The sequence below is a fragment of the Platichthys flesus genome, chromosome 2 (assembly GCF_949316205.1).
Source record: "Platichthys flesus chromosome 2, fPlaFle2.1, whole genome shotgun sequence".
Classification (NCBI taxonomy): Eukaryota; Metazoa; Chordata; class Actinopteri; order Pleuronectiformes; family Pleuronectidae; genus Platichthys; species Platichthys flesus.
Window position 1 is genome coordinate 27,511,056 of NC_084946.1, and position 14,899 is coordinate 27,525,954.

The following is a 14,899-nucleotide window of genomic DNA, read 5'->3' on the forward strand; positions in this document are numbered from 1 at the left end:
CCAAAGAATATGTTTGACCATAATGTTACTGCTGATATTTGAAATACATGAAACTAAACACAACTTTACTCCTTTAACATAACAGTAAGGGATATGTTGCATAACATATATTAAATTAACTTTAATAATTTCTAAATGGCAATATTAAGATTAAGTGAAACTAGATTTGCTGATGTAAAATTTTAAATATCTGAATTTTTTCAAATTATAAATGGCTTATGTCTTAATAAGTTTTATTATAGATATATGATGTATATCTACATATCTACATTATAGATATAAATATCTACATGTGGTTTTTATCACAAATAAGACATAAACCTAAAAATAGTAGTTTATAATTTAAAACTTTTGAATGTTTTGAATTTGGATAGGACTACAACAGTGATTTGACTGATTCTGGAGTCAGGTACAATTCAGGGATCAGAATCGAACTGGTGGCAGAGGATTCAAATCTCTGTATATGAATATATCTGTGCTCTTGTGATGGAATATGTGAAAACTTGAGTGCAGCTTGGAGATGGGCTCTGATCTATCACAGATTAATATATCTGCACCTGAGGAAGTTTCACTTTGAGCCTAAAAATGTTACAAACTGTGTTGAAAGTGTTTTTAAAGCTGATTTTAGCACTATCTCATATAACTGTCTATCATTTTACACAATAACTAGATGTTCTCCCTCATTTTAGATTTTCATCTTTTAGTCTCTCCTGTCCCGTCAAGACATTTCATACATTCTACAATTTCTGTGCATTATGGTTCTGATCTGGGTGCTGAGTCCAGGCCTCTTTTTGTTAAGAGGAAAACACAATGTAGACAAACAGTGCGCCTGCAGTGTGGAAACATAATTTTATAATCACCAACTGTGTGTGTCTGTGTGTGTGTGTGTAGGCCTTAAGGGTAGACGTGATAATACAATGCAAACAGCGTCCATTATTGCCGTATCAAACCTTATGACACGTGGGACAGGAGACATGCTGGCCTCATGTTGGGCTGTTATATGACTTTACACACACACACACACACACACACACACACACACACACACACACAGACACACACACACACACTCTCCCTCTAACCAAGCCTCCCCCATTTGCACATACACACATTCCCACACATTTGCATCACACTGTGCTTTTGTATAAAACATAAACACGCAATTACTGACAGGCCTCCCGCCGTCGCTGGTATTTGTTGCGTTTCCTCTCTGAACTACTGAGGGCTGCAGCACCGGCTCGACAATCTAATGAACACACTCTCACACGCAGCAGTGGGGAACATCTTTCATATTTGTTGACAGTTATTGCCGTGCAATTAGTCCGCACAGACGTTGGGTTTAATTGTATTTTCACATAACAGAAGGAATGTTGTGTGCTAGAGTTGTTATTCTGGACAACACAGAGTGTAATACAACAGCAAAAACAACAACACAACATGAGGTAATGGGTTCCAAGGTGAAAATATTGTACTCCCTCTAAGACAATAGCTCTTTTCTTTTCAAAATGTTGAACAAATCATAAAGTGTCTGACCAACATGTTTGGTTCCTGTTCCCCCTGACCCTTAATGTGACAACATCCACCCTAACCCTAACTCACACACTTCAGGGTCATAACTGCCAAGTACGACACCTGGTCATTTCACACTAATAAAATATGGTTTTCATAAAGGTAAATTATGCATATATAAATATAAATATAAGTATATAATATAATATCCCCCGACAGATTTGGTTCACTGCCACACATTGAACTCCTACCTGCTCAGTCACTTTGAAACAGCAGCAGTGTCTTCGAGGTGAAAAGGAATGACTCGGTGTGTGTGTGTGTGTGTGTGTGTGTGTGTGTCTGTGTGTGTGTGTGTGTGTCCTCCAGATGGACCTGAACATAGTGAGGGAGGTGTCCCTGCCAGAGGCTCTGGGTGAGGACAGATCGTAACAGCTTTCACACAAACACCCTGAAACCTGCTCGGATATTACAAGGCCATGAAAGGTTTCCAGGCATCTGCTGCCTTTGTGTGTGTGTGTGTGTGTGTTTGTGTGTGTGTCATACATGTCCTGACTGTATCTGTGTGTGACGAGGACAAAGTCTGTGTATTTAGAGAAAATCATACTTCAATAAAGTGTGTGTTTGTTTGTGTTTGTGTGTGTGCATGTCTAATTCCTCCTCTGTTTACATATGAAGTTGTTTTACTTGTTAATATCATTGTTCAGTCCAGTAGGTGGCGGTAATGCACCTATGAGGTGGTTTGCCAACTGCCAATAAACACCAGAAGAAGAAGCTTAGGTCTTTACCTTGAGCAGGAAGAAGAACTCATGGCAGAGAACTGAAAACAAAGAGAAGTTTTGAAACATGAATTGTCAAGGTGCTGGAGAATGATTTCTGAACCTGAACTGTTGTGAGCGAACATCTGCTCGTGATGTGTGTGAAACTCCAGATGTTCGTCTCTGCTCCTCACACGTTGTGATGGGATTCGAACCTGCAGCCCGTCCTATAAATTTAACCAATAAACAGAATTTACTCGGGTTGTGATAGCAGTTTACTATCGATCCAGTTTTATTTAACATTTGCTGAACTGAAATGCATCTTACTTGATCACAATGTAGGTCAGGAACAACATAAAACAGTAAACCTTAAATCACATGGAAATGTAATTCAATTAGAATAAGAAAAAAAAAATAAAACAATATATATTTCCCTTTTTTTTTAGGCAGTTAACCAAATACTTAAATATCTGAACAACACCTTATTATTCAGTACAAAAATACCTGAAGGACTGTTCCTCGTCCTCTTTAATTAAATGTCTCTTTCTCAGTCCATGAAAACAAAATTAATACCGAACGGTCTTCTTATAAAACATAGAACAAATCTTGAAGTGTCCTTATATTGTCTTTAGCAACAAAAAAAAAAATAAATAAAGTAAAGTGCTGGCCAGCAATAATATTATAGAGCTCTATATGTGTGGGGTGGTTTAGTAGCCTGCAATCCTCAGGATATTCAGAAGATGACGACGGCTCCTCACGAATTCACAAACCACAGGAAAGCACTCAGGAAACAGCAGCAGCGTCTCGTCAATGTTCATTCACTCGGCAGAGTTCCTTGCAAACGATCTTCTTGTGAATAAACGTTGCTGACGGACGTCCGAATATTATCCAAAGAAAACCCAATACTTTGTACGGTAAGTATTTCACTCAAAATACTTTTAACAAGTTAAACTCCGAAATGAAACAGCAGGAGAATCACAGCTTGACCACACGTTGCTTGCAGGCATTGAAGAAGAGATCTACCCGCGAAAAACTTAGTCTCCAAGGTAACAATAACACACACCGTAAAACAGCAGTCGTAAAGCTGCCGCAACATAAAGTGGTCGTAACCCTTAAAGAGACACACACCAAAAACAGTGATAATACAGAAAAGCATTAACTGACTGAAAATATATCTGGGTTACATAAACACGATATTATATCAGTGCAGCAGGACGGTGAAGAATCACATCTGTTATATTTTAGCTCAGCTTCTAATCCACTTTCATCCATTTGGTTCTGGGTTCGATTCTCACTGCCATGTCTCTGTTTTGGGATTTCTATGAATACTCTGGCTTCCATGGTCCAGAGATAATCAGATTTGGGTTAACTGGAGACTCTAAGGTGGGAGCATGATGGTTTGTGTCTTTATGTGATGGACTGGCAATCTGACCAGGGTCTACCCCCCCCCCCCCTTACCCAACATCATCTGGTCAAGGACACACATGGATGCATGACAACAGCAACAATATAGTCTGATGTAGATGTAAACACACATCATGTTCATATTTAATGAACAAACTACTTATCTGTTTCCTTCATCGTCTCCTACCTCCTTCCCTCATCCCTCAGAACCTTAGAATTGCATGTTGTTGTCTCCTGGTCCCTTCAACTGTTACCCAGTCAAGATGTGAGCTCTGTGTTAGCATAGACTGTCTAACTTGGCTCATCCATCTCTAAAAACAAAGTTTTGTGTCATTCAGACAAAGACACAGTGTTTGTTGTGTCTTTATTCGGAGAGGAGTTGAGGCAGAGCCACGCTGCTCGTGGGTTTCTGGCACCTGACGTGCCGGAGGGAGCAGCTTCCAGAGAACGACTGTGAGATGAATGAAATAATGTTGTGATGGAATAATGATGTGTTTTGTTGTGTCGCAGGCGGCGACACGCTGTCACGCTGCATTTGGCATCTGGCAGTTTGTGTTGTTCTGAAACTGGAGAAACAGTCAGGAGCAAAACCAGTGAGGAGCAGAATTTGAATATGATTTCTTAATGGATCGTCCACTGTTCTACGATACACAACTCGTACGTGATACTCGTACTTGATACCCGTGCCAGTATGAACTTGTCCCTGTTTGCTTGAGCCCGTGTTTCAGCTCCTCTTCATAATCCGATGTGACACTTTAATAATCACCCACAGAGCACAGCGTAGGTGCATCCAGAGGATTAATGTGACGACAAATACGTTGATACACTCATCTGAGGAGAGTCTCACGTACAGTAAGAGCAGGAAGCAGCGAGTGGGAGGATTGTGAATGTGTGAGGGTGTGACGGGGCCCGAGCCAGAGGAGGAATCACACCAGGGCCACAGATTACGCTGTAGTATTTACTGAAGAGGCGATGTATATAACATCCACTATTTAAAGCCAAGCTTATGATTTGGCGGGGGGTTTGGGGGGGGCTTTATGGGGCTTGTACACGCCCACCTATGCAGATAATCAGACATGTACAGTACGTTAATACAGCCGCGTTAGCCACGGTCTCATCTGGGCTGCGCTCGTGGATCTTACTGTTGTTCATCGTGAGATCCAAAATATATAAGAGCTGGAGGTTTTATTGATTCCAGGAAACAACCAGGCAGCGTTACACAACTACAACTACAGCTACCACGGTATTAGCAAGAACCAAATGGGTTCCCAAACTGGTGACCTCCAGGTGGGAGACGAACCCATAGCTCGTCCGTGCAGCAGCTTCATCGTGGCCAAAGACGGCCGATGAAGATGGACGACATTCTCCTCCCGGAGAAATCAGCCAAATAATTAATCTGCACGACAAAAATGTGAGAAATCCTTTTTTGTTGTGTGTTCCTCTTCTGCCCGGAGGCGCCACGTTATTTACACACGTCCTTTTCTGCAGGTGTGAGTTGATCTTTGAATAATGATTTGCTTTCACGGTTTAACTGAGTTCTTTTTTTTCTGTCCCCACGTCCTCCCAGCTGCTGAGGGAAACCCAGATTCCAGAGTTCACCTCCCTCTGAATGAAGCCATCCCTTCTTTAATGCTAATTGAAATGAATCCTCCAGGTTCTATTTTGTTTTATGGTGTCGCAGCAGATGTTAATCAAAATCACTCTATTAACGGCTGAAATAGGAAGAGAGACGAGTTCCTGTGAGACTGGAGGGAAGTCTGTGTGTGTGTCTGTGTGTGTGTCTGTGTGTGTGTGTGTGTGCGCGGGCATCAAGGGGTACTCTGGGAAAAGAAAACATCGACTTTATCTCCATATTGGCCAAATGTAAGTTTTCTTAATGGTCCAATGGTACTGGTTTTATGGAAATACCTTAATTGGTTCTTAGTAAAAATGTAGGAGTACTTGTAAAAAAAAAGAGTAGACATGCCTCCACATGCATCTACACCTTTTCACCGGTGACATTTGAAATCTGATTATCAGGGACTAAATCTTTTACAACTGAACAAAGAAGTTATATTTCCTCTTTGCTGTGTGTGTCTGTCTGTGTGTGTGGGTGTAGATGGGGTGGGAGCCTATGCATGTTAATCAAATAAATAGCCCTATAACACCAGTATGTGTTCCCTCCCATGTGACAAAAGGCTTAATGCAGCAGTAATGGCCGCTGTTAAACCGCATGCACTCATTTCTAAAGAGGCTCTTACACAGATTCAGTGGCTGCTGCTAATTTGAGTTCTATGTCATGTGGGTGCACGGGCCCACGGGCATCGAACCGTAGAAAGAGACCAGTGTGGGTACTCCCCCGTGTCAACAAGCTATACGATTATAATGACCACCATTTGAGTCCATATAGTGTTAGTGTGGCCCTCAGGCACACACACACACACACACACACACAGACACACACACCCTAAGTGGAGAGAGTATTATATTTCCACCCTGTAGGTGAACTGCTGAGTTTCACTAAATGATAGTTCCGTCTTGTTCAGCCCTGTTTTCATCCACCTGCAGTCATTTACTATCAAAGCAGCACGTAACTCAAACCAAGCCTTTTTTTAAATCTCAGAAATGATCAACATAAAGAGCCACATCTGGCTAAACACACATTGTTCCTCTAAGTTAAGTAGAATATGTTTTTTCTCTTTATTTCTCTTTGCTCAGTTTGACACATTGACCTCACCACCACGTGTCATGAGGGGACAATCGAGTGAACTTGTCCCTCTGTCCCTCCGTCCCTCTGTCCCTCTGTCCCTCCGTCCCTCCGTCCCTCCGTCCCTCCGTCCCTCCGTCCCTCTGTCTCTCTGTCCCTCCGTCCCTCTGTCCCTCTGTACCTCTGTCCCTCTGTCCCTCTGTCCCTCCGTCCCTCCGTCCCTCTGTCCCTCTGTCCCTCCGTCCCTCCGTCCCTCTGTCTCTCTGTCCCTCCGTCCCTCTGTCCCTCTGTACCTCTGTACCTCCGTCTCTCTGTCCCTCTGTCTCTCTGTCTCTCTGTCTCTCTGTCCCACCGTCTCTCTGTCCCTCTGTCTCTCTGTCCCTCTGTCCCTCCGTCCCTCTGTCTCTCTGTCCCTCTGTACCTCTGTACCTCCGTCTCTCTGTCCCTCTGTCTCCCTGTACCTCTGTCTCTCTGTCTCTCTGTCTCCCTGTCCCTCTGTCCCTCTGTCCCTCTGTCCCTCCGTCCCTCTGTCTCTCTGTCTCTCTGTCCCTCTGTCTCTCTGTCTCTCTGTCCCTCCGTCCCTCCGTCCCTCTGTCCCTCTGTCCCTCCGTCCCTCCGTCCCTCCGTCCCTCCGTCCCTCCGTCCCTCTGTCTCTCTGTCCCTCCGTCCCTCTGTACCTCTGTCCCTCTGTCCCTCTGTCCCTCCGTCCCTCCGTCCCTCCGTCCCTCTGTCTCTCTGTCCCTCCGTCCCTCTGTCCCTCTGTACCTCTGTACCTCCGTCTCTCTGTCCCTCTGTCTCTCTGTCTCTCTGTCTCTCTGTCCCACCGTCTCTCTGTCCCTCTGTCTCTCTGTCCCTCTGTCCCTCCGTCCCTCTGTCTCTCTGTCCCTCTGTACCTCTGTACCTCCGTCTCTCTGTCCCTCTGTCTCCCTGTCCCTCTGTCTCTCTGTCTCTCTGTCTCCCTGTCCCTCTGTCCCTCTGTCCCTCCGTCCCTCTGTCCCTCTGTCCCTCTGTCTCTCTGTCCCTCTGTCCCTCCGTCCCTCTGTCTCTCTGTCCCTCTGTCTCTCTGTCCCTCCGTCCCTCCGTCCCTCCGTCTCTCTGTCCCTCCGTCCCTCCGTCCCTCCGTCTCTCTGTCCCTCTGTCCCTCTGTCCCTCTGTCTCTCTGTCCCTCTGTCCCTCCGTCCCTCCGTCCCTCCGTCCCTCTGTCTCTCTGTCCCTCTGTCCCTCTGTCTCTCTGTCCCTCTGTCTCTCTGTCTCTCTGTCTCTCTGTCCCTCTGTCCCTCCGTCCCTCCGTCCCTCTGTCTCTCTGTCCCTCCGTTCCTCCGTCTCTCTGTCCCTCCGTCCCTCCGTCCCTCTGTCTCTCTGTCCCTCTGTCCCTCTGTCCCTCTGTCCCTCCGTCCCTCCGTCCCTCTGTCCCTCTGTCCCTCCGTCCCTCCGTCCCTCTGTCTCTCCGTCCCTCCGTCCCTCTGTCCCTCTGTCCCTCTGTCCCTCCGTCCCTCTGTCCCTCTGTCCCTCTGTCTCTCTGTCCCTCTGTCCCTCCGTCCCTCCGTCCCTCCGTCCCTCTGTGCCTCTGTCCCTCTGTCTCTCTGTCCCTCTGTCCCTCTGTCTCTCTGTCTCTCTGTCCCTCTGTCCCTCCGTCCCTCCGTCCCTCCGTCCCTCTGTCTCTCTGTCCCTCTGTCCCTCTGTCTCTCTGTCCCTCTGTCTCTCTGTCTCTCTGTCTCTCTGTCCCTCTGTCCCTCCGTCCCTCCGTCCCTCTGTCTCTCTGTCCCTCCGTTCCTCCGTCTCTCTGTCCCTCCGTCCCTCCGTCCCTCTGTCTCTCTGTCCCTCTGTCCCTCTGTCCCTCTGTCCCTCCGTCCCTCCGTCCCTCTGTCCCTCTGTCCCTCCGTACCTCCGTCCCTCTGTCTCTCTGTCTCTCTATCTCTCTGTCCCTCCGTCCCTCTGTCCCTCTGTCCCTCCGTCCCTCCGTCCCTCTGTCCCTCTGTCCCTCTGTCCCTCCGTCCCTCTGTCCCTCTGTCCCTCTGTCTCTCTGTCCCTCTGTCCCTCCGTCCCTCCGTCCCTCCGTCCCTCTGTGCCTCTGTCCCTCTGTCTCTCTGTCCCTCTGTCCCTCTGTCTCTCTGTCCCTCCGTCCCTCTGTCCCTCTGTCCCTCCGTCCCTCCGTCCCTCTGTCCCTCTGTCCCTCCGTCCCTCCGTCCCTCTGTCTCTCTGTCTCTCTGTCTCTCTGTCCCTCCGTCCCTCTGTCCCTCTGTCCCTCCGTCCCTCCGTCCCTCTGTCCCTCTGTCCCTCTGTCCCTCCGTCCCTCTGTCCCTCTGTCCCTCTGTCTCTCTGTCCCTCTGTCCCTCCGTCCCTCCGTCCCTCCGTCCCTCTGTGCCTCTGTCCCTCTGTCTCTCTGTCCCTCTGTCCCTCTGTACCTCCGTCCCTCTGTCCCTCCGTCCCTCCGTCCCTCCGTCCCTCCGTCCCTCTGTCTCTCTGTCCCTCCGTCCCTCTGTCCCTCTGTACCTCTGTCCCTCTGTCCCTCTGTCCCTCCGTCCCTCCGTCCCTCTGTCCCTCTGTCCCTCCGTCCCTCCGTCCCTCTGTCTCTCTGTCCCTCCGTCCCTCTGTCCCTCTGTACCTCTGTACCTCCGTCTCTCTGTCCCTCTGTCTCTCTGTCTCTCTGTCTCTCTGTCCCACCGTCTCTCTGTCCCTCTGTCTCTCTGTCCCTCTGTACCTCTGTACCTCCGTCTCTCTGTCCCTCTGTCTCCCTGTCCCTCTGTCTCTCTGTCTCTCTGTCTCCCTGTCCCTCTGTCCCTCTGTCCCTCTGTCCCTCCGTCCCTCTGTCTCTCTGTCTCTCTGTCCCTCTGTCCCTCTGTCTCTCTGTCCCTCTGTCCCTCCGTCCCTCTGTCCCTCTGTCCCTCTGTCCCTCTGTCCCTCCGTCCCTCCGTCCCTCTGTCCCTCTGTCCCTCTGTCCCTCCGTCCCTCTGTCTCTCTGTCCCTCTGTCCCTCTGTCTCTCTGTCCCTCTGTCCCTCCGTCCCTCTGTCTCTCTGTCCCTCTGTCTCTCTGTCCCTCCGTCCCTCCGTCCCTCCGTCTCTCTGTCCCTCCGTCCCTCCGTCCCTCTGTCTCTCTGTCCCTCTGTCCCTCTGTCCCTCTGTCCCTCTGTCTCTCTGTCCCTCTGTCCCTCCGTCCCTCCGTCCCTCCGTCCCTCTGTCTCTCTGTCCCTCTGTCCCTCTGTCTCTCTGTCCCTCTGTCCCTCTGTCTCTCTGTCTCTCTGTCCCTCTGTCCCTCCGTCCCTCCGTCCCTCTGTCTCTCTGTCCCTCCGTTCCTCCGTCTCTCTGTCCCTCCGTCCCTCCGTCCCTCTGTCTCTCTGTCCCTCTGTCCCTCTGTCCCTCTGTCCCTCCGTCCCTCCGTCCCTCTGTCCCTCTGTCCCTCCGTCCCTCCGTCCCTCTGTCTCTCTGTCTCTCTGTCTCTCTGTCCCTCCGTCCCTCTGTCCCTCTGTCCCTCCGTCCCTCCGTCCCTCTGTCCCTCTGTCCCTCTGTCCCTCCGTCCCTCTGTCCCTCTGTCCCTCTGTCTCTCTGTCCCTCTGTCCCTCCGTCCCTCCGTCCCTCCGTCCCTCTGTGCCTCTGTCCCTCTGTCTCTCTGTCCCTCTGTCCCTCTGTCTCTCTGTCCCTCCGTCCCTCTGTCCCTCTGTCCCTCCGTCCCTCCGTCCCTCTGTCCCTCTGTCCCTCCGTCCCTCCGTCCCTCTGTCTCTCTGTCTCTCTGTCTCTCTGTCCCTCCGTCCCTCTGTCCCTCTGTCCCTCCGTCCCTCCGTCCCTCTGTCCCTCTGTCCCTCTGTCCCTCCGTCCCTCTGTCCCTCTGTCCCTCTGTCTCTCTGTCCCTCTGTCCCTCCGTCCCTCCGTCCCTCCGTCCCTCTGTGCCTCTGTCCCTCTGTCTCTCTGTCCCTCTGTCCCTCTGTACCTCCGTCCCTCTGTCCCTCTGTCCCTCCCTCTGGTTGCAGAGACATCCAGTAGGTCTGGCGGCTGCAGAGGTCGGCGTCCACCTGGCTCAGTGTCTTGTGATGGTTCAATGGCAGCCAAGATTCTGTCAGACCGTGTGTGTGTGTGTGTGTGTGTGTGTGTGTGTGTGTGTGTCCATGCCACAATTTAGATTGACAGGCGGGGATGAGAGAGGCCTCTGACAGTGACCTGACACTGGATACACACACACACACACACACACACACACACACACCACACACAAACTAATGTTTAGAAGCTGCCAAAACAGCCTCAAAGACCTGCTGAGTGTGTGTGTGTGTGTTTACTCTGATATACTGCATAAGTGTGTGGCCTGTGAGACATGTATAGTGTTATTGTGTGTTCATTAGCGATGGCGTGCACCGTACAGCCCATGAAGCTGGGCTGTTCCGTGTAATCGCTCGTCATTTACTTCCCTCTGCTGTTGTGTTGAATGAAGTACGAGGCCTCTGGGGGCCGACAAGCACACACAACAGTCACACAACAGACTCCACTTAACGCCATCAAGCCTACTGGAAGTTGATGTTTGAGAGGCTCATTACCAGTAGAGGGAAGATCCCCTCGTTCACGATCAGCTGTGGTTGCTGTAAATAAGTTTTGGGTTTTATCGTCTTATCACTTTCTGACTAATTCTTATTTTCTGACCTGGTCCCATCGAGTTCCCTCCAACCTCAGGCTCACTACACTGGGTTCACAGATCCTCCTTGTCCCAGTTCAGGACTTGCTTTGCGCCACACCTATAACAATGTGTTTGTGCACGTGTGTGTGTTTGTGTGTATGTGTGTGTGACACAGCAGGTTTGGCTTCTCATCCAAGCTGCATTAAGCCTCTACAAGGCTGCGTGAATCAGAATGTGCTCAATCATTTCTACGTACGTGCAGATTTGGTTTTTGTGAAGTCTGAGCTGTTCGTAAATTTAATAATTTTCCAGCAGAAATATGAAGCATTTGTGTGTGTGTGTGTGTGTGTGTGTGTGTATGTGTGTGTGTGTGTGTGTGTGTGTGTGTGTGTCTGAGGTTAATCCAGTGTCATCGCATAAATCTCATCTCTCGGTTGTTCTGAACTAAATTGTTTCCATTTCTCTCTGGACCAAGCAGGCCCTTGTATTGTGGGTCAATATCATTAGTGTGTGTTTGTGTGTGTGTCTGAATTGGTGAAAAAGTGGTATTTCTTCATTTCAGGTCTGATGATATGATTTGGAGCCAAGTTACACACACAACTTCAAAATAAAGACATTTGTATAACACAAAAAACATGTATAACATTACAACAAAGAATCCTTTTGTCCAACTACACACACAGTAACACACTTTATATAGATAACATACCTGGGATGGAGGCACATCTACACACACACACAGACACACGCACACACACACCTCGAGTGGTGGGTGCTTCATTACCTCTGGTTAATAAAGTGTAAAGGATTTTCATTAGTGCTGCAGAGCCATCTGGCTGAGGACAGAGCCGAGTGTCAGGAGGAGGAGGAGGAGGAGGAGGAGGAGGAGGAGGAGATGATAGAGATGGACGGAGGAGGAAGGGATGGACGGAGGAGTGGAGAAAGAAAAGACACAAGTATTCTCTTTACAAGTTCCTTTATAAAGCACCTGAAGAAGGACACATGGTGGTTGAACCTAAAACTGACAAAGATGCCAAGCAACAGGAGAATGAAAATAAAAGGGTAGAAGGAGGGAGGAAGAGAAAGAAGTGATGAAACACTTGGAAGGAAGAGATCAGAGGAAATATGGTAATTGGGAAATGTGAAAAGGGAAAGAAGATGAAGGACAACAATTGTGGGATCGCCGCAAAGAACAGTACAAATAAAAATAAGGGTTGAGAGGTGTGAAAACAGGGGGAACGAGGAGGGATGATGGATGAGAGAGGAAGGTGGAACTGTTCAGACATATAAGGGAATGAAGGGAGGGGTGATCGAGTCAGGGAGGTGCACATGGAAAGAGGGAGCAGGAGGTGAAAGAAGGGAGACGGAGGTTTGACAGGAAAGGGGAGGGGGGGGGCGTAGATGGAGAGATGAAATTGGAACAGAGAGAAATGTATTTCACCCAGAATCTCAGATTTATAGATTTTTTGATAGTTTTGATTCTTGCATTGTTGTTCACAGACACACACTCGCACACAGCAACACAAAACCCTGCTTACGGCCAAGCTGACGCACACAAAGATAATTGGACTCAACTTTCTTGGCCTCAGCTACTTTGCGATTAACGCCGAGCAACGACATGTCCACGTGTTAGCGGGACGTCTCTGTCCTGCAGGGGACAAATGTGCATGTACTAGCTGTCATTGCTGTGCATGGCCACTAGAGGGAAATGCTGTCTGAAGGTAAATCCGAATAGAACCATTAAAATCTGCAGTCGTCAGCCGATGAGCTTTGAACTCAGCTGAGAGGTTCCGCCCGGTGGAACCATCATGTGTTCTCTCTCTTCTCTGTGGGGCCACTTAGAGACGTTTAACAATACAAACCCTGTTCGACAGGACGCCGCCCCCTGCTGGTTCTGAGAGGGGACACGCCCCAAGAGGAAAAAGGAAAGAAAACTAAAACACTGAAATTACACATGGAGACTATTTGAGCTGTGGTCAGAGTGTCGGTTTGTTTCACTACATATTTGTCGATTGGCAGCGAGAGCTTGATATTGATTTGATTTTATTGGTCATTCAGGTGAAGCTGCTTCTATTTCCATTACAAGTTAATTGACGTTAATGGACAATTGTTGTTGTTTCCCTTCTCTGCCATAATTACCCTGCTCACTTCAATTAACGCAATGTTGTGTTTCCGTGCTCGTACGTTCTGGTTCCTGTCGACTCTCTCGAAAAATAATCTTTAATTCCAGTCACATAATATTTATGCAAAAATAAAAAGCATATTACATTTAAAAGCCTGAATGTCTGAGGTTATGGTTTTGTCATCGCCCTTCAGGGGTGACACTGTCCTGCTGGTGCAGACTCACCACGAGACAGAAAACAGTGTGTGTGTGTGTGTGTGTGTGTGTGTGTGTGTGTGTGTGTGTGTGTGTGTGTGTGTGTGTGTGTGTGTGTGTGTGTGCGTGTGCGTGTGTGTATGTGTGTGTGTGTGTGTGTCATTGACTATGACAGTGTGTCCTTCCAAATCCAGACAGGACACAGTCCGAGAAAAGTCACCCCTCCTCGTGACAAACAGCTTCCAGACAGCCTCCTGTGTGTGTGTGTGTGTGTGCGTCTCCGTCCCTGTGTAATAAACTCGTCTCGTACACACTACCTGCCGCACACGCTGTCGTCTCAGGAGATCCAGGAAGCTGCATTCGGAGTTAAAGCAGAAAAACATCATCGAGAAAAAAAACACAAATATTACAAACGCAGTTTGCAGCTGCAGATGCCCCCCCCCCCCCCCCCCCTCAAATAGTGACTCGCACAAATCTGCTCTGAGACCGGAGAGGATGTCTGAACATTTTCTTACGAGTGTTAATTCCACCGTGTGAGTTCTCCAATGATTTGCTTTGAAAATACAACCCCCCCCCCCCCAACACTTTCTACAGCAGCCTCCATCCCCGGCGCAGTGTTATGGCCTCAGCTCCTCTGTCTCTATTTTGAAGTGTGGAATGAGTTTATCCATATTTAATGATCTTCCTAATGAAGCTTTCACCTCATGTTTGCCTGCTCTCCATTTTCCTCTCCTGCGTCTGGAGCGCAGACACAAAATAGAACACCTCAGATTTCCGGGTGAGAGACAGTATCAGGTGTAAATTGTGCGAGTTGGATTGGGGACATTACACATGTGTATTTTCTTGCGATTGTGTGCTTTGGCGTGTCCTTGTGTGCCTGCAACTGTGTGTTTTTGTGTGGCAGCTTGGGAGAAGGCCCATTACTCCAGGCTAAATGAGTAAAGAGCCCCCGCGGTGCCCGTTGAGGTGCCCGACTAGAATGATGGTTTCCTGGCGCAGATGAAGCGCTGCTTCAGGCAATATGCTGGATGGCAATGATCCATTACCACAGCAAAGGCCTTTCCCTGCGGCCTCCACACACCCGGAGGTGGAATCAGAATACAGACACAATCTCACTGTTCCTCTCATACGGGTCCTTCCCCAGCACTCATCCATTATTTAACACGGAGAACTCCCATCGAGCAGCGTAGAGGTACCGGGAAGGAACACTCTAATGAGAACTGTGAAGAGGAGAAGAAGAGAAAAGACACAGAGGGAAGTTTGAGAGTCGAGAACGATGCAGCTGGGGGAGAAACAGAAAAGCAAAGGAAAGGAGGAACGTGAGAAAGTTACAGAGAGAGAGAGAGAGAGAGAGCTTTATAAAGAAAGACAATAGAGATGGAGGAGAACGAATGGTTTCTAATGTGGAAGGACAATAATGGAGGAGGTATAAGTGAAGAAGATTTGTCTCTTGAGTTTAAACAATGATGACCTCGCCCATGGATCTCGTGTTTTCATCAGCATGACCCAAGAATGAACCCGTTACATTTAGGAGCAGATCCAGAAAGTATTTCTCCACTTCATAAACATGAGCAGCTTTCAGACCTGCACTGAATTCTCCTGAAATCCTCCAGAGGGGAAGTGTG